A 21,730-nucleotide genomic window follows, 5' to 3' on the forward strand; every position below is an offset into this window, starting at 1 on the left:
AAGGAGGCTCAAACAATCTCAAATTCTCAACATTAACAAGAGAGTATATTTGCATATAAGGAGGAAAATCAAGCTTAAAAGCATTGTTACCAATCTTTTCCAGAATTTTAAAAGGACCATAATGGTTTGGTTTAAGATTTTTACCTTCCCATTGAAGTCCTTTTGTGCTAATATATAACCAAGCTTCATCACCGACTTGAAACTTGTGACTAACCCAGTGTCTTTCAAGCCTTGCCTTGTACCTGATTTGACTTTTCTCAAGTTGTTACTGCACTATATGATGTATCAACTGAATTTGATCTATGAACTTCCTTGCCTTATCGATGCCACTGTGACCATCGATGGTGACATCTTTCTCAAAGATGAAGTCCAATGGCAATCATGGCAAGTACCCATAACATGCCTCAAATGGCGATGTGTTTGTGGAAGAATGCTTTGCCCTGTTGTATTTATGTTGTATGTAATGCAACTGTTCATCCCAAAACTTGAGATGTTTGCTGCAATATCCTCTAAGAAGATGAATAACTATTCTGTTGAACACTTCAGTTTTTCCATCTGTTTGTGGATGAAAGGTTGTACTCTTATTCAACTTTTTGTCCATCATGTCCCACAATTTTTACCAAAATTTCTCAGCAAATCGAGAATCTCAATCACTTACAATATAATTAGGAAGACAAAAATGAACCCAAATAGCTGTAATTTTCTTTTTACATGGTGTTAGTATGCACATCTCGCTGAACCTGTCTACAACTACATACAAGTAATCATGACCTTTCCTTGACAATGGAAGACCTCCTACAAAATCCATTGAGATACTTTCCCATGGATGTGAAGGTAACAAAAGTGGAGTGTATAAACCAAGTTTCCTATTGCTAGGCCTACTTGTAGCACATAAATAACATCCTCTTATTAAACGAGAAACATTATCCAACATTCGTGGCCAATAACACTACCTTTGAAGGTTCACTACTATCTTGCCTACACCAAAGTGTCCAGCAATCAATGAAGTGTGCACCTCCCTTATCATACTATTTCTTTCTCCTTGTGGAATACACAACTTGCCCAAGTGATACAACAAAATATTATGTACACGATAATCCAACTCTTCAATTTGATTTCCTTGACTCAATCTTGCATATACTTCTTGAAGGTTACTATCATTTGCATACTGTTCTATGTAACTTTCACGCAAAATAGAATTATGCTTGAGCATAATAGATGAATTTACAATAGGCCTTGAAAGCATATCAGCTACCTTATTATAGATTCCCCTTTTTACTTGATAACCAAATGAAATTGTTGTAGAAACCCCATCCATCTGAAATGTTGTGACTGCTGCAACTTTGATTGTGACTGTAAATACTGCAATGGTTGACAATCGGTATGGATGATGGTATCCTTTCCCATCAAATATTTCTTCCATTTTTTAATACTTTGTACCAATGCATAAAGTTATTTTTCATATGTGGGATAGTTAGTTACAGCTCCATTAAATATTTTAGAATGAAATGAAATGGGCTTACCATGCTGCAATAGAATGACTCCCATGGCATAATCACTTGCATCTGTTTTAATCTCGAATGGTTGTCTAAGATCAGGAAGAGACAATACTGGTGCTGAACTTAACTTTTTCTTCAAAGCATCAAATTCTTTTTGCTGTACATATCCCCAATGGGAGACTTTCCTAACACTTGTCAATGCATGTAATGGAGCTCCAATGGAAGAAAAATTAGGAATAAAATTTCTCCAATATTGTGCTTCCCCTAAAAATATTCTTACCTCTGTAACTGTATTTGGTTTGGGCCAATTCAAAATGACCTCCACCTTAGAGGTGATGATCTTCATCTCACCTCCTCCAAAAATCTATCCCAAATACACTAAAGAAGTCTTGCCAAATTCATATTTCAACATCTTTAAAAACAATTGTTCTTTTTTCAAGACATGAAGTACTTTGTTTACATGCATGACATGTTCATCTCTTGACTTCGTGAATATGAGAATATCATCTAAGTACACAATCAAAAATTCATCTATAAATGGTGTCAATACATCATTCATTGCCGTCATGAAAGTAGATGGAGAATTTGTAAGCCTGAAAGGCATAACAAGCCACTCAAACAGTCATTGTTTAGTTTTAAATGTGGTTTTCCAAATGTCTTCTCCAACAATTATAACTTGATGATAAAAACTTCGTAAGTCTAACTTAGTGAAATACTTTCCATACTTCAATTGATCAAGAAAATCATCAATTCTTGGTAGTGGATAACGGTTCTTTACCGTGATTTTGTTCAGTGCATGGAAATCCACACACATGCACCAAGTTCCATCCTTATTTGGCACCAAGACAATGGGAAAAACAAATGGCAAAGTAGATGGGTGTATGATACCTTTGTTAAGAGATTCTTGAATTTGATTTTTGATTTCCATGGTCTCCATAATCGACCTGTGATACATGCCTATGTTTGGAAGTGGAACATCCTGTTGCAACTAAATCTCATGTTGAGTTCCCCTCTTGGGAGGTAATCCCTTTAGTTCCTGAGACATCTCTCCATGCTTGCTTAACACATCAAACAAATCAAATTTCAATTTATCATCACAACCTTCAAAATATTGATAATCAATATCATTCTTTTTGTTTTACTAGTCTCTTCATATGGCCTGCATTAACCAAAGAAATGTTTAGCTTTGTGCGATGGGCTCTCAAAATGTACTCCACCCCATTCTTGAGCAATATATACTTGTTATCATGGGGACAAAATACTTATTTTCTATCATAGAAATAAGGACTACCAAAAATGATTCCTGAGATGTCAAGTGAAACTACATCTAACTCAACTTCATCAATGAACTTTTCAGTAATGGAAAACTTGAATAAACACTTCCTTGTAACATGTAAGTTTGCATTGTTAACTATCCAACCCAATGGATATGGCAAATGATGAGGTACAGTTTCAAGGTTTAGTTTTTTAACCAAGTATTCTGAAATCAAGCTTGATTGTGACCCACTATCAAATAATGCATCAATATTTGTATGGTTTGAAATCACTCTTACATGAAACAACTATGTTCTTGACTCTTCATTTGGAGTGTTGTCTTGACTATGTGATGAACTAGTGCTTGCAACAATTTCTTTTCCTTTCGTAGATATGGCTAAAATCTTGGTCTCATCACCAGAGTCTAAACCAAGGTCATGTTTTGTGGTAGCGGTTGTCTTCTATTTTCCCTTATTGTTTTGTTTCTTAGGCCTTAATTCGAGATGCAATTTCTAGAAGTGGGCTTCATCATGCCCCTCTTTGGAACAATGTTTGCATGTGATTTTCTCCCCTTCTTTCTTCACACTTGCATTTATCTTTCCCTTCCATTTTCCACCCTTCTCTTTCTCCTTACCCTTGAATGGCTTCCTCTTACTACCCTCTTCCTGAATGGTCTTTCCTCTAGATTCAAGGTGTGTGGCTTACACACATACCTCATTTAAATTTTTTGGGTTGAACATAAGGATAGTATGCTTCAAACAAGAATGTAAACACCCAATATATTTCGGCAGTGTATCTTGGGAATTCAAATTCACTCCTAACAACAAAGCCCTTTTCCTAAACTCATGTGTATAATCTTGGATTGTTTGTCCTTTAAGTTGCCTAAAATTATGCCAACTCATAATGGCTTTTTACATATAGGCTAAAGGATAAAACTATCTTTTAATTGCAAAAACAAATTCAACCCAAGTAATTCATATTTTACCATGGATTCACATTTCCTCTTGAGTATTTTCTTCCCACCAAACTAATTCAGCTCCTTCTAGCCTCAATGAAGCCAATTGGATCTTTATGTCATCTTCTTGAAGGTTCTAAATTCGGCAGTATACCTCCAATTGTCCAACTTTTCTGCATTCACCTCTCCACTGTACATGGGAAGTTCAAATTTTATGTCTAATTTAGTTAAGGGAGTCTTTCCTTTCGGGGTTTTTGAATGAGTATGGGCAATTTCAATGGTGGTGGTGGAAGATGATGTTGTGTGAGATGATGAAGATGATGAGGATGGTGGGTATGGAGGTGGCTTTCCACCATTCCGTTTGGAATGCTTCTTCTCATCTTTTTTATCCTCTGAGCTTCCTTCTCCATGTGGAGGTTTAGAACTCTCTCCAACCATTCTAGTGTTCATCTCTTCATAGAGGAATTTAACCATCTCAGTCAAATTATAGAAATATTTCTTGAATTATTCCTCTTTTGAAGAAGGACCTTTAGGTTCTCTCTCTCTAGACATAATGGTTGTGGATTCACGCTCAGAAATTGGTACTACTTGTACCTCTTCAATCTGAGTTGAAGGAAAAACTTTAGGAGTTTTAAGTGTAGCTAGAATTGGAACTTTGGGTGGTGGATATTGTGGCCTTGCGACTCTCCATGCTCTGGGCATTACCTCAGGAGTTGCAACCAATAGCTTCCCTTCTACTTTCTGCAACTTTAACCTTGTAAGAATCACAATTTTACAACCATTAATACCCTAATTGCACAAACTCAAGCAATCAAGCAATTGAACCTTTCATCATACCAACTTGATTTGTTTTTGAACGATTAGTTAATGTTGTGCTAATATCAATTACATATTTCTAAACATGTGCTTGCATATTGCTTCTTGTACTGAGGTTTCATTAGATGTTTGTGTATACAATCATGTAAATTTCCTTAAGTTTAAAATGACATTCATGAGAAAAATGACTTCAAAATAAAATACTAAACAATAGAGATTGAAAGTATAGTAAACCATCAAAGGGACACTTTAACATAGTGTTTTGATGAAGGATTTCACCCCTCTTAGGCTACATCTCCTTGGTCCAGCTTCCATGGCTTGGGTCTCTGTATTAGCTCAATGTGGAAAAATGTTGTTTTACAAAGCTCTATGGCTCTTGATAACTACACCAATGTGTTTAGAATGTCCAAATTAGCCAAGAACACCTTTTCTTGAGCTCAATTTGGTCGAAAATTACCTTCTTTATGACTCACTCAGTTTTTTCCTAGAAAACTTCTGCTATATCTGGAATTACTCCAGTTAGCACACTAAATTGGGAGGCAGACCTGAATTTGGGGGCGCCACCATATTTTCTACCATTTTAAACACGAGCTTAACAATAGTTAAACTGTGCTTAATTAATATAAGTCGGGATTAGTGGCCCACTAATCCGCAATTAGTGATAATTGCAGAGTTAGTGCTGACCACAACCACCAAAATTGGACACATGTCGCAATTTTGTTGGAGTTTATCGAAACCGTCTGACAAACTATTTGGTGTTACAACACCATGTTCACATGCGAAGCACTAACTATCATGGAGTAATGGTATGATGGAGCCGCTGGGTTAACACAAACTGTATGCGGTTTATATATTTGCGTTCACATGTTAACTACCACGGTGTTGTTTGTGGGTTCGAACCACTAGGTTCCATAGCTGTAACCATGTTGTGTTGTTGCGATCACATGCGGAGGACTGGCCTGTGGGATTTCCCTCCTAACTGCCCAACTCAATAACATTTAAACTTAAATATATGTCGTGAAACTATGGGGTATGGATCACCCAGTAGCAGAGGCAGTTAAGGTGTATGGATTGTGTGTCAGAGGCCTTGGGTTCAAACCCAACTTCCACCAAATTTTTGTTTAACTGTGTCGAGACTGTCAAGGGCTTTGGGAGGTGCCATGTGGCAGCCTTTGGGGTTGCCATGTGGCATTCTTCCGTTGGTCCAAAAATAAACCAATCACATTACACCAACACACCACCTATACCCAATCAAGCAATGCCACTTGTCCATCCGTGATTTGCTATTGACCACCATCGACCATCCTTAGTCACCTGCCACATCAGGAGTACAGACTATTGACTGTGCAGTGACTCAGCATTTTTTTTTAATTCCATGTTTAGCAAAGCGACCAGAACACAATAAATTTCTCATATGAACTCAATTTTCGATGAAATGAGTTCGTTAGGATTGTTTTTCCTAGACAGACGCGGGCATTTAGGGTTCGATCCATTTTGAGAACTTTTCTTTTTGATCTAAATAATGAGCACATGATCAACTTTGGAGCTATTTATCTTTTTTCCAAATATGATTTGAAGCATTGAATAGTTGGAGATCTCTAGCTATGTGACAAAGCTTATGACATGAGAAGCATCTCACATCATTGAGATAAGATGCAAGAGGGTCAAGTCCTCTACTCATCATTTTAGACATTTGTCTTCTATAAGATGTGCCTATACACCATGGACTAGAGCTATAATGAATTTCCTTGTGGCCAAACAAGTTACAAGAGTAACAAAAACCATTAAATAAATTTGTATACCTAATGGTTGATATCCTAAGCTACTCATATTCTTGCATGTTCTACTGGTAATATCTATACACTGTCCTTCTGCAAATTGTTGCAACATGTCCATAGTTGTGGCAATTATAACACTCGACCTCATCCATCAGCAAAGAAAATGGATTGCTATTTCTCCTTTAAAATATATTAGATTTTCCATAACCCTCTCTAGGAGTGAATGATCTTCTAGTTTTAGGTGCTCCTCAAGTTTCTTTTCTCAACTGTTGTTTGATCTATTGCATGCTATCTTTATTTATTTTCATCCTGGTGCCCTTTTTTTCTGTAGGTTTCTTATGCATTGCATCATTTCTAACATGTGCATCTCTACTAGACTCTTGCTTTTGAAAGCTAGTACAACATCTATTCAAGGGAGATCTATGACTACTGAGAAAATTGTCCAAGGAATTGATGTTCTTGACCTACTTCGATTGAATGTCTCTCTTTTCTAACTATCTCTTCTAATGGATACCACTTCAACCTCAAGCTTTTAAATCCTCCACTCCTTCTCCTTTTCTTTATTTTCCATCACATCCTCAACTCTTTTTTCTTCCTCTAACTATGTCTTCAAGATGAAAACTTATTCCTTGAGCTCAGCTTCCTTGTCATCACAGATATCTAACAACTTTTCCTAATCTCTATACATAGCTCTCAGCCTACTAACTTCAACAAAATGTTTCTCTATCACAACCATGGCTGACTCATATTCAACCTTAACAAGAATTATATCATTCTAATCTTGACTATTAATCTCAACATGGCTATCATTACATTCGTCTAAAGTGTAACTCAAAAGAAACTCATCTTTAATTATACCTTTAGATATGTTTTGTTGAAGCACTTTTGGTATTGTTGAACCATTTTCTGATTTCTCCTTGTTAGTTGTTGAACCCACACAAGGGGAATTGATCTCTTTCTTCTGTGAGGCTGCCTTCTTTTTATTCTTACTACCCTACTTCTTGATCTGTTTATTTCTATTGCCATATAACACCTACAATCTATCCCAAATCTCCTTGGAAAATTTTACATCTACTATCTACTCCATATATGCATTGTGAAGATTTCCATAGATAACACATCTTGAATTTGTATTTTGCTACATCACCTTAGTTGATGGGGAATATTTACAATAACCTTCACAAACTAACTTCTACACATAAGATCCATAAGTAGATAACAACTCAAATTTAAATTTACAAACCCATACCTTGAAGTTTGTAGCACTAAGCAAAGGGAGTCCTTAATGATCCATTTGAATATATATATATATATAAAATAAAAATAAATAAATAAATATTTCCGAGATATTCTTTCTAGTGATCAATCTACACCCGAAAGCACCATTTTGATTCCAATTGTTTGATGCTTGACAATACTAAGAGGGGGTGGGGTGAAGAATCAATACTATGCTAGATGGATAAATTTTACCCTTTTTTTCCTTTTCTTACATTAATTGATTCATTAACTAATTAACAACTCAATATAACATATAACATAAGTATGTAAACATATAATAAGCTACCGTAAACATAAGTAACCATTATAGAAACACATAAACAAAGACAGGTACACCATATGTAAGGTGGAAACCCTGTTGGGAGAAAAAACACCATCTACTTTGTCTTTGTCTTCTAGTTTTATTACATAAAATATTCCTTTTACATAATCACTGACCACCACTAATGTGTAAGCAACAACACGTGATTATGGGAGTAACACTCGCTCTTGGCCACTACTTCATTGAATCCACCACTTTTTAAACATTGCAAGCCACCAACTACTGGAAGCCACACTCCCACAACTATGCAAGCCACCACTTGTTTAAGGCCACCACCTTTAATATTTGTTCCAACCACCAGTGGAAGGAAGCCACCACTCCCTTCACTGAAGGCCCAAACCATCAATCTCTGTTGGACCTTGTTTCCCAATTTTTCATATTCGATCCGCTATACAAAATTAACTAACCATGGGCATCATTTCATCCCATTTTGAGATTAGACCTGTTGAAGACTTTTGTTATTAACAACTAAATCAAAAACTCCTCCTCAACACACTCCAAACTCTAGTGAAAAAATAATCTACTCAAACAATAGCAGCTCAAAAATTTCACTCAACTCATAGATTGGCATCAATTCATCACCAACATGCAACTCTCATAAGATAATAATGCCACATTGACCAAATCGTTTTCCAACACAAAATATGCTCATACAAATAATCTTCCCTCATATAACTACATAGAAACACATAATACAAGAGATATGTGACTAGTACAAGGAAATACACCCACACATAGAAATCAATAGCACAATACCAACATACCTCAAAGTCTTCACTCAACTCACCAAACAATACATACTAGACAAATCATTATAGGGCTAAATCAAACTCTACTCAAAAAATAATCTACTCAAACCGTAGCAGCTCAAAACTTTCACTCAACTCATACATTAACATCAATTCATCGCCAACCTGCAACTCTCATAGGATAATAACTCCACATTAACCAAATATTTTTCCGAACACAAAATATGCTCATACAAATAATCTTCCCTCATATACAACTCATATACAACTCACTACATAGAATACAAGAAATCTATGACTAATACAAGGGAATACACCCACACACACAATTCAATAACCCAAGACCAACATACCTCAAACTCTTCACTCAACTCACAAGACAACACATACTAGACAAATCATTAGAGGGCTATATTCATAACAAATGACCCTGTAGTAACACACATGTCAATCACATAAGAAATAAATATATTTGCACACTTATCTAACACCAATCTATTTCCAACACATGTGCACCGTCTTCTCTATCAACGGTCACTGCATATAGATCGTCCACTACAGAACAAGGCCATGGCAACATAATAATCTACAAGAGGTGTGCACTGCAATATTCTCTATGTACAAAATCTTCCACGCACTGACATTTCGTCATATAGCTATAGGTATGTGCACACTGAAATTCAAGCGAGATCAACTACAAGTGTTCTATGTGCGCAAGACACTCAATTGGTCTCCATACGCATTGCAATTGAATTGCACATAGTCTCAGCAACAATAAATCACTCAACCTCTTCCACATGCACTTACAAGCAACCAATCTCTATCACTCAGAGTGTGTACGTGAGCAATCCTGGTCACTCCATCACGTATGCACTTAATCACTCCTAAACTCATTTACACTATGTCCAATCAACTCTCACTCTATCTATGCATCGAACTCTCTATCATACGTACATAAGAGATATGTGCTCTTTCTCTTATAACTCCATGCATACACAACTCAAACTCAACTGATCGAATCATCTAGACTCAGCTCTATCCAATGCCTAGTCATTTATAAAACTATATCCCAAATGCTCCAAATTGACCATGACCACGTAGATTAGTTCAATTGACTATTATAAATAACGCCCAACATTCTTAAGATGGAGCAGGCCCAAAACATGTTTAATTCGATCCACTTAGACAATGATCCACTACCAAATAGTTACACCACAATCATGAAGACCGGTTCACTAGATCACTAATGCCACAACTAAGGAATCAATGCCACCACACTATTTCCTTGGAGGAATGAACCAATAAGCCTTCAATTAAAACATTCCATGATAAATCATCGGCAAATTGTTGGGTGTAAGCATGTGGCATTCATTTTCGCATCTAAGACATAATGCACCCGCATGTAGCTATAACCCTATGGAAAATTACATTGGCTAAACATGACAAGGGAATAACACTAAAATTGTCACTCTGTGGGGCTTAGGATACCGTGCCACTATGGTAAACCATAAAAATTTCAAATCCCTTTGACCCATAACTACATCTATCTTTATCACATATTCCTAAAGCACCTCAAGGACCTATACAACCTTTGCAACACTTCTAAGACTCAACCCAATCATTTGATCATCATCATCACAAGCTCGAGAAGCTTGTTGAAATCAATGACTAGCTCAATTGGCTCACTATATGTCGTTGAAATCAATTCCAACACCAAGCTTCTAACAATATCAAGATGTTTACCTTATGATACATCTCATTTTTTGAATTGTAAAACCATCCTAATCCATTTTAAATCTGAATCTACCAAACATTGACAGGGATCAAGTCCAGAGTTAAGATGGATCTAACTTGTTACTCTTGCATACCATAATGGATTCTTTCAAGCCTTTAAATAGGCGTGATAATGAGGTATTTCATGGACTTGTAGATCATGGTAATCTTATAGTTGAATTTGACTTTATAATTTAGTAGTTAAAATTATAATTAATGATTTATTTTTTATCTTTATAATTTTAATTATATTTGTGCCTCTTATTATTTTATTTTATTTTGTTTTAATTTTTATGATAAATATAGAAATATATCATAAATATAAATGAAAAAAAAGTACAAGTGAAGTTCACTTTAAAGTTCTACATGAAGGCATATTAATAGAGGCTAACCACAACTCGGTCAACAAGAATTGACCCCATGACCTTCCATTAGGAAAGTGCTTTAACAATGAATACTAGACCAATTGAACTAACCGTCAATACTAAGAAAAAATCATAACGTACATATTATATTAAAATAAATTAAAATAATAATGATTTATATTAATTCATATTTTAAAACATATACTTAATAAATATATAAAAATAATATATATATATATATATATATATATATATATATATATATATATATATATATATATATATATATATATATATATATATATATATAAGCATTATATTTCAAAACTTTATATTTAAAATTTAATTAATAAACTCAACGACATTTATATATTTATCTATATATTTATATATATCATCAATATTATGCGAGTAGATACATCTTATTAAAAATGGATATACCAAGAGGATAGAGATCAAATATTTAGAGATGCAAAACATTTTAATGTGAATTTTTCCACATCAGAAAATAAGCTCTCATATATATATATATATATTACATAAATATTTTATTTATGAACTACATTATCCCATTAAAATGCACACCACGTACCATGTGTACCTCAAAATGAGCCCATATATATATATATATATATATTAGAAATATTTTATTTATGAATCACATTATCCTATTGAAATAGTTTCCAGTTATTAATATATTTTGTTATCACATTAAAATACTTTTCTTTATTAATATACTTTGAAATATACATTAATATTATTTAACCTCATATATTAAAATATTTTATTTACCAACATTTATTATTTGTATTATTAATAATATTTTGTTAATATTTATTGTCAAATTAAAATTAAAATATTTTATTATGATCAACATCAAACTCAGTTTTTTTTATATAACACCTTCTTGGACTCCAAAGTGAAAATATACACATTTTTTTTACTTTTAATACTTTATCAATTTTTAAATTTTGATATAAAATTATGTTATTTAACATGGACATCAAAATATTTTATTTATGGTCGAGACTTGGGGTGAAATATTTTACCACATCTTAGTGCTAGGTTGTAGTATCAACAACTAAATGAGAAAACATTGTGAGAGTTGGGTTATTGAGGCTTTCATGCTTTTAATTATTTTTGTAAGGTGAATTACATTGATCAATAAGAGTTAAAATACATGATATACAAATGAAACTCTTCTCCTTTTCTTGGCAGAGTTTTCCATATACTAATAGGAACATTGTTAGTATGTATGAGACTAATAATATCAACTAAGCCATAGAGGAAAAATAGAAACATTTATAAAATATAATCATTCACATTAGGCTTGGCCCTTAGAGAGACCTTTTATTCCTTTATTTTTCATAACTATGACCCAGCCTTCCAATGGTTGGTTCATCAAGGCAAACCAAAGATTATCCTTGCATGCTGAAGGGGAATCCTTGTCAAATTCTGAGGAATCTGACTCATGTGCTCAATTCAGTGCCCATGAAGAAGAATTATTCACTATTTATGTCCTCGTTGAAGGAACATGGTTCTACTAGGCTCCTAAAAAAAATTAGAATAAGAAGCCTAGACCTTGTCCATTGAATGCATTTCATCACCACATGCTTCATCATCCTTGTTTGAATCAGAGGAAGCTTCATCCTCCCTAGGAGGCAGGGAACATGGGTTCCAACTTTTAGCTTTGGAATTTTGAGTATTCCACTTATGACGAGATTTGAACAGATGGAAAAAATTGTGTAAATGACTACTTTGCTGACAGAAGCGACTATGATAAGCATTATTGTGATAGTCCAGAGCCTAGGTCCATTGAACATAGCCTATTTTTAAGTTTATTTGGTCTGGAAATCCGTTACTAATATTAGCTTCAACACATATTTTTCAATAGGTGTATACGCCAAGCCTCCCATGTGAAAAATCAATTGCAAGGAAATAGCCCAGGTTATTTCCTATACCATGAAATATAAAAAAGTTTCATAGGTGAGTAAATGGATTGGGAATATGAACCCATATTGGCAGCTTATTAATGACTATTTCAGAACGGTTAAAATATGGAAACCAAGGGGTTGGAAAGATACCAACATTTCCCTACAACCAGAATCCTTCTGATAAAAAAAATGTTTGTCTTCCTATTTAGCAAAAGACACAATGAAGAAACCTTTGGAATAGAGAATAACCTTGCAATCTTTGGTCCATGAATAATGGATCCATTTGTAAATATTGGCTAATTGGGGACATATTCCATTAAGACAATTGATTAAGGATAACTCTACATTAATCTAATGGATATTTTGAAGAGCAAGGTGAGAGATTTCTACAGAGGGAATTGCGTTAGTTTTTTCAACCAAGAATGGCCTAGAAGTCATCTGGGACTGAGATGCCTAAGGGGAGGGTTTTGAATGCATGTAATATTTATAAGAAAAGGCCAAAGAGGTGGAGGGATTTCCACCAACCCCATTTTAAGTTAAGGACCATAAATGTAGTGCCATTGTTTTCAATATTATACATTGAAAAAGGGCAACAATCATCCAATTTCTTACCTTCAAAAAGTAGACATTGAATGTCTGAGGGAATACCAGCCCAAATTTCTAGGGAAAAATTGAGACCCCATGCCATATGAATGGAGCAATTCCCAAGGAGAAAAAACCCTCTTAGAGAATTGTTATAAACTTATAAAAATAATTATATGTATACATTCCATTTTCTTCTATTTGGATGTTCTCGGTTCGATGCATGTATGTTCTCTTCACATATACCTACATACTCTCCACATCATTCCCCTCGATGTCATCAAGAAATGTCATTTGTATGTAACTTGGAATAAACCGCATTCTTGGTAACCATCAGAAACCCTATCCATTTCTTTTTTTCTTCAATCCTCTTATCCCTATCTAAGAGCCTAGCTCTGGAAGTAAATAACACAAGTGGGAGTCAAACCCTAGTTTGCGCTTATCTCAATAGAGGACTCACCTTGGGCAGGCTCAAACTCAATGGCTGCACTTCATGAGGCATCATATGAATGCCAATGCAATTCATCAGTTTTGCATTGCCATTTCACTACTTGATTTCCTGAAGCGGAAGAAACTCCTGGCACTGTTGAACGAAAACTTGTGAAGTCACCATGATTGTTGCTGAATAATTCTCTAATCGAATTTGATAAATATAAACCACAATGTAATCTTTTTAATTAATGAAGAAATAATTACAAAAAGAAACCTTCATGAATTTAATTAAATCTAATCAAATATGTATGTTGATTTTTTATTTTTATTTTAATGACCCTCATTGGTTTTTATTTAAAAAAAAATTGTTTTTTATTCTAGTAGACATTGTTTTTCCTTTAAAGATATTTTATTTTTGTTTAAAATTGTACACGTTCTCTTAACCATTAGGTCCACTCAAGTTTCATATATGGGGGTAGGTGTAAACTAATCATGGTTTTCTATGACTCAATACAAAAATTAAATATCAAGAATATATTCATTTTGATGGCTTAATTTTTTTTTTTAGGAAAGAAACTAATTGGTGTATGTATGATTATTGAAAACTAGTTGGATATAGTCTTTTCATAATCCATGAAAAATTCAATCAACCAATAGTCCTTTCTTCAAGCATAGAGGATATAATTCTAATATAAAGTCATCTTAGTCTGGAAACTTTCAGCCATTTCAGAAAATTATATAAACTACCTCTAATACACCAATAGAAAAACTTCAAGACAAAAAAAAAAAAATTGATTTTCATGTACAAAAAAATTAGTGCCAAAGACCCTTGCATTTATGGGATGACGATTTTTCACTTCTTCTCGCACATTCCCTTCAAAGATGGAGTAGTAGAACATGAAGTTGTCTAAATAATTTAGTCCCCATTTTGAAAGACCATTTGCAACTTTATTAGATTCTTTGTAAATGTGTGTCATGGTATAACTTCCAAAAAGGAAAATAAATGCCTTGATTTGATCCCTCCATCCCTTTAGATTCGAAGGGTCAAAAAAAGAAATACTAGTGAAGCCATCGATGATGGCTTTTGAGTCTCCAAAAATATTAATGCTCCATATCTCTTTTTCTCTTACAAACCACAACAAGCCCCAAAGGGATATCATCTCAGCCCTGGCGTTTTTTCCTTTCCCAACTCTCCAATGAAATTTGTAACAGGTTTTCTCATCAATACAAATCCATGCCCCACAACCACATTGGCCCCACTATGTCACACCATCAAAGTATCTCTCCAACAGAATAATGTGTGGGTTTGTGAGATGCTTGGACATGTCTCGTATGCATAGACTCTTTGGTTCCATGTGGTCCATCCATGATATAACTTTTGAAAATATTTAATGTATGCTAATAGGCTCCCCACGAAACATATAGTGGTTGCGTTCGATGTAGGAATTGTTACCTCTCTGACAACTCGCCATCTTAGACAGTGCTCAATAGATAAAAATATTTTGAAATGTAACCTACAAGAACATAGATTAATAAACCAAACATGTAATGAAATGCTACATTAAATGACCAGATGTGTTGCCAGTTATTCACTCTCATGGCATAGGACATAGCAACCCAACCCGATATATCCACGTTTGCACAAATTATTCCAGGTAGCAATGAAGTTCCACCATACCAGCCAACGAAATAGGGTGGCTTTAAAGGAGCACGTGATTTTCAGAATGCTTTGAACCAGGAATGTGGGAATATTTGAAACTTTGGTGAGGGAGGTGTCTATAACATTCTTCCACCACCACCAAGTGGTTCTGAAAATTATCGTGCCATGTGAGGGAGTCTCCATCTATTCTTCGAAATAATCCATCATCCCTTAATTTATTTGTTAAAGCATTCCAAATATAGGTGAAATTTCTTGTCAAGCCAAGCTGTGTTGACTCCCTCCATGTCGGATGTACCCCATGCCACCCATTTATCACCTGTCCTAATAAGAAAACACCTCGCTAATGTAAAGCTTCCAGGACGTTCATCAGGAGTCCATAACCCGAGTCCAAATCCATGATACTATCTCTTCCAATCATGATCTAGTTACCCCCTCCAAATTCCCATCTGATGCACTACATAAAGATTAATTTTGATTTCTCGAAACTCCTCCAAATGTATGAGCCCTTTTTGATGCCTATTTCTCCCTTAAGGAACCACTCCAAAAAGGCTTACCTTTTAGATATTTTCCAATGAATATCTTATGTATAATTCCTTCACCAAACAAAGCTCTCCACAAGGATTTTATAAGGAGAGATTTCCCAAATATTTTGGCATTGAGGATACCCCATCCATTAATATCTCATGGTCTCGTGATGTCGTCCCATTTTATCAGGTGAAATTTTCCTTTACCTTCTGATCCCGCCAACAGAAAATGTTCCATGACAGATTCTATCACGTTGCATATACGAGAAGGTAGTGAAAAAAGGTGCATCCAATAGGTTGCCATCTGTTGACGAACCGGTTGAATTAGAGTGAATCTACCTCCCAAGGAGAGGGATCGGTACATCCAACACCCCAAGTTTTTCCTATATCTTTGCGAGAGCCAAGACAAATCTTGCACTCGATCATTATTTGGCTTCAGCCTATATCCCACGTATATGAATCCATCTTGAAGCGGTTTGATGGAAACCCAAAATTTGTCTGCAATGTTTTTAATCTCATTAATATTTCCACTTGAATGAATAAGGACCCACTTATGACCATTGGCGATCAATCCAGAAGCCAAACCAAAATGGTGAAATATGTGAAATAAATTTTCCCATTCATTAACAGACAACATACCAAAGGTCAATATATCATAAAAAAAAGTGGGTAATACAAACATTATTTTTCATCTGAATACCCTAGAAGTAACCACCCAGATTTTCTCGATTTATCTTTCTACTTATCCCGTCCATGACAATAATGAATAGGAGCGGTGAGAGCAAGCATCACTGTCTCAATCCATGACCATCACAGAAAAAATCAGTGGGCGGACCATTCGTAAGGATCACTAGCCATGCAACTGATACACATGCCATGATCCACTAAACTATATGAATAAAGCGTGTTCTTCTATAGAACGATATGAACAAAGGTCCAGTCAACATTGTCATAAGCTCTATATATATAACATACTTTGACAGTTAATTTGAATATTGTGTAAAAGCGTGAAATATAGCAAGATGGAGTAACATTCAAAATATATAATTTTTATTTATGGAATTTGTGTATAACTAAGTCAAACTTGAGTTTTTGTAAGAGTGGTATGTTATTTTTATACAAAATATAAATCATGGATTTTTATTAGTACATGTGTTGAATATCTTAACTATAGAATTTCTTCAAAAAAGTTTGTAGAATTGTACATAACACAATGTTCTAGTGTAGGACTATTTTAAGATTCTTAACATTATCATTCATATATATGTGTGGATAATATATCTTAGCCCATTATAGAGCAACATTTAAATTATTTTAAAAATGGTTAAGTTCAATAAAAAGTTATAGAAAAATAGTGAGAAATATTAACTCGTTTAATAAAGTTTATACCTAGAATCCATATAGTTGACTTTAAATATATATCTATAGTTTCATTGATGATGAATTTTTGTACTATATACAACAGTAATGTTAAAATATTTGATAGGTTGTTAGAAAAATAGAGGTTTTAATCTACTTGGAACTTGAACCATCAGGTTGTGATGTGCATCACCTCTGTCCCCACCTATCATCACCATTTTTTTTCACTATTAAATCCGAGATGAGACATGACAATTTTTTAGTTTTAGGTGATCTAGGGGTGTAGCACCCTTTCTTAAGGTCATATATGATTCCTATCTAGATATGTTTTTCATTAGCACATGGTATACAATTCTAGAAGAAATGGAGGCTTTAAGTGTGTTACCCTTACAACCAGAGAAAATGAATGCATATTATTTCATGATGCAAGGTGGGGTCCATGTATGGAAAGTCCTTCTAGAGGTGGATCCAAATGATCTGAGATCCATATCACACTTGATCTTTCCAAATTTCTAAAGGCCTCTATTGGGTTCTGGCCATATTACTACATAAGGTATTGGATGTGGGGATTCCACTAGAAGTCCTTCAAAATATTATGAATTTGCTTATCTAGTGATGCAATTTTTGTCTTCGTTGTGTGCACATCATTCAATATGAATTGTGGCAATAGATGTAAAGTGTCTCATCCATGGACCATCCACCACTTTTCGGATAAAGAATTTTCTATTCATGACCCTTATTATCAAGTGGCATACTTTGGATGGTACAATTGCAGGTGTGGTTACATCAATGGCCTAGGTTCACATCAGGGCCCTCTAGGTCTACCATGGTTGAACAAGGGGGGTCAGAAATAGGAACCACCACTATGGGACCCTCACTAATGTAGTCATACTCTAAATGGAATGATTGTAGTATGGGTCTTACCTACAAGCCTAATTCACTTTAGGCTTTGTGCATATGTTGTGACTTGACAAGGAGGGTTCTGAAATGAGAAACCACCCATGATTGAAACCGCTCTGATTTTGGTGGAACTTTTATGTGGAACCCCATGTAAGCGAGGAACTATAGACCCACCGTGGTACAGCCTTATGTCAGGTTGATACTTTTTTCTAGGAGTAAAACCCCTTTGGTTCTAGTTCCTTGAAGTAAGGCATATCTCATGAACCCTGAATGGATCGCAACTACTAAAACAATTTCACATCTTCCCTTCCTTCTGTACTTATGACACCTCCATCTATTTAATTCTTCAGTAAGGGATCATTACAATGATGGTGTTTTTAATGGAAATAAATGGTCGATATGAGGGGTTCAATAATCTCGTCTCCTCACAAAATATCAACACAAAACAGAAAAGATCAAACACATAGCAAACAATGAATTTATTTCAAGACAACATTAAATTAGATATAATTAGCTATTTTTTTACCGTTACATTACATAGGCCCAATAACTACTCAGGACATAATATATTTTCTCTCTTTTCTCCCCTTTCTTCTTGTTCTCTTTAGCCTAAGAAAATTATCTCTAATACAAAATGGAGGCTATAACTAATGGCATTCCATATTCCTACTTCTATGCCTCTTCTAGAAGCTAATACCACACCACCTAATAAAAAATTTGTGTATGTCCCTTAAGGAAACTTTATTATAACCTCTAAACTAACACATATTCCTCTAATCTAAATATCATGATTTATAGAAAAAAAAAAAAATATATATATATATTAATTTGGGTGAAATATTTCTTTGCTAAGAATCTCTTGCATTAGAGTCCTCCATATGAAATTATTTCTCCTTTCAGTCATCAACATCCATGCCAATTTTGGAAATTTCTAATACTATCATCCAACTTCCATCTTCTATTCATTGGTTTTTAAATTTAACTAAATATTTAAAATAGTATTTTCCTCTGGTCCTCTTGGTCACCGTCTTTTCCAATACTGCTTCAATCTCTTTTTTAATTGGTTTTGGAAATTGGTCATTACATCTATAGATCTTTCCTTCACCACTTGTAGGTTAATTTTTACTCTTTTTAAAGGGGTATAGGTCTGGTACATTGAAAATGGGTGAAATCCAAATATCCCCTAAAATTTCTATTTCACAAGCATTGGAAGGAAACTTCCTTCGGAATTTAGATTGGCAAATTTTCTTAAGCTTCAATTTGTTGTATGTCCCACTAGGGAATATTTCCTTTTTGAGATAAGCCATTACTAGGTCACCAACATCAAACTCAAAATATCTCCTTATTGTACCTTTTTGTTGTTTGTTTCTTGTAACTATTGTTTGACCCTCTCATGCAACTACTGCATATTTGCTGCAAAATTTTCACTTTCAACACTCCTAATTTATTGCTTTCTAAAATTCCTCTACTCATAAACCCGTCTTTGGTGCATTCCATATACTATCTAGAATGGAATCAATATGGTACTTATATTGGGAGTGTCAATATAAGAAAATCCATCTTTAGCAAGAACTCGATCCCATTGTTTGCGTTGGTCACTTTCCAAACTTATCAAGATGTTTCCCAAACTTGTATTCACCACCTCTTTTTGTATATCTATTTGTAAATAGTAAGTCGAACTGTAATTTAAATTTTTGAATAGTTTTTTCCATAACATTCTCCAATAATGACCTACAAACCTTCTATCTAGAGTAGAAAGAATGGTTCTATGCAAACCATACAATATTACAACTTCTTTAAAAATAAATTTTTGACACTTGTTGCATAAGTTGTTTTTATACAAGGTATAAAATGAGCAATTTTAGAAAAGTTATCTTCCATATGTAGCCAATAATAAAAGGAATTTCTCAACCCCAAAGAATCCTAACCTTTCTCCATTTTGCTTTTTCTTTATCAAATTATCTCTCATGGAACATTTCGGTATGCAAAGTTGATTTTCCTTGAACAACATCCCTTCTTGTATCAGATAGATTGACCACTATGTTTTATTCATTCTACCTAGTGTTAGTGGTATTTTTCTAAGCATATGAGCCAAAAACATTACTTTCACAGTTGGTGACGATCTCAACTAATAAAAAAGAACATAAGGAGAGATATGTTGGAAAGACTTTCAGATCTTCAAGGATAATTTTAGAAAACACTATAAAAAAAGCCTGTAAATACTAAAAAATATATGCCAGCAGAGATGACAAGAAACTAAATGGAAATAATTTGTTTATTATCACTGAAAGCACCCATTAGAGAAGAACATAGACTTGGGTCTATAGTGTCCTCCTCCATTTGATGGGTCCTTCTATGTCGTTACGCTTCCTATAGTTTCTTTCTCTTTCTCTTCCTAGTTGCAAATGGGAAAGTGGAGAAATGTGGTTGATCTCAAAGTGGAGAGCTCATGAGTGATCAGAAAAAAGTGACAACGATAATTATGATCATGTGTAGAGAGTGAGGGAAAAATCTCTCTATTTAGAATAAAATGCTAGGATAGATCTAGATCTAGTCAAATAATAAAGTATGATTGGACCAAATCAAGATCTAACCCTTAAGAGTATTTTATTATATTTAAGAGATAAAAAGATTAATGAAATGGTCAAAAATATTTATCTGGTGAATTAAGTCAAAAAATAATGATAAATTGAGTTAATTAAGAAAAATGGTTAAAGTAGTTAATAAATAAAATTATCTTATTAATTAATTTAAGAAGATATGATCAAGATGAGTTAGAAATAATTACTAAATAGTGATTTAATAGTTATTTTGTAGGAGAAATGAGTATAGATTAAGGAATAATAAATAAATAATGATTTATTTAATTTTTTCTAATCAAAATGGTTTAGAAATAGTGACCTAAAAATAATTTAATAATTATTTCGAGGAGATGTTAAATGATTAAGGAATAAAAAACAAACAATTATTTATCTAATTATTCCTCTAGATAGGTGAAAATATTTTTAATTATTTTCACAAAATCGATAAATATGAAAATAACATGAAATTAATTAGATGAATTTATGGTTTATTTTTCAAATGGGTTATTTTTTTTTTTAGAAAAACGGGTTCTCTAAATTATATCCTAAAGCAAAAGCATGATTTTATGTGTAAAATCGAGACTACATGGTGTATTTTAATCATCCTAGTGGAAAATGGCTAGGTGATCACCTCTTAGGTGATACCAAGTAGGTTTTCATAAGATGCATATGCTTCCTTAAAATATTTTTCATCCTTGTACAGTTATATTAGTTAATCAATTCATAAAAAATGGCTTGGAATTCTCATAGTACCAAGTTGATTATGCTTAAAGAATTAACTACCTTGTTTAATGAGCCACTCATATGCTTAATCATAAAAGTAAAATTATCTAAAAGATAAATCTATTTACAATCCTTTGATTTAGCTTTGGTTGTCTATTAATGAACTGCATACCATGATTACCAATGTTCAAAATAGATTCCTTTGGCACAAGGTAGTGTCTCCATTTCTTTAAGTGTAAACTACA

The sequence above is a fragment of the Pinus tabuliformis genome, chromosome 7, assembly GCF_031772625.1.
Source record: "Pinus tabuliformis cultivar Carrire ecotype Pingquan chromosome 7, CPIR1, whole genome shotgun sequence".
Classification (NCBI taxonomy): Eukaryota; Viridiplantae; Streptophyta; class Pinopsida; order Pinales; family Pinaceae; genus Pinus; species Pinus tabuliformis.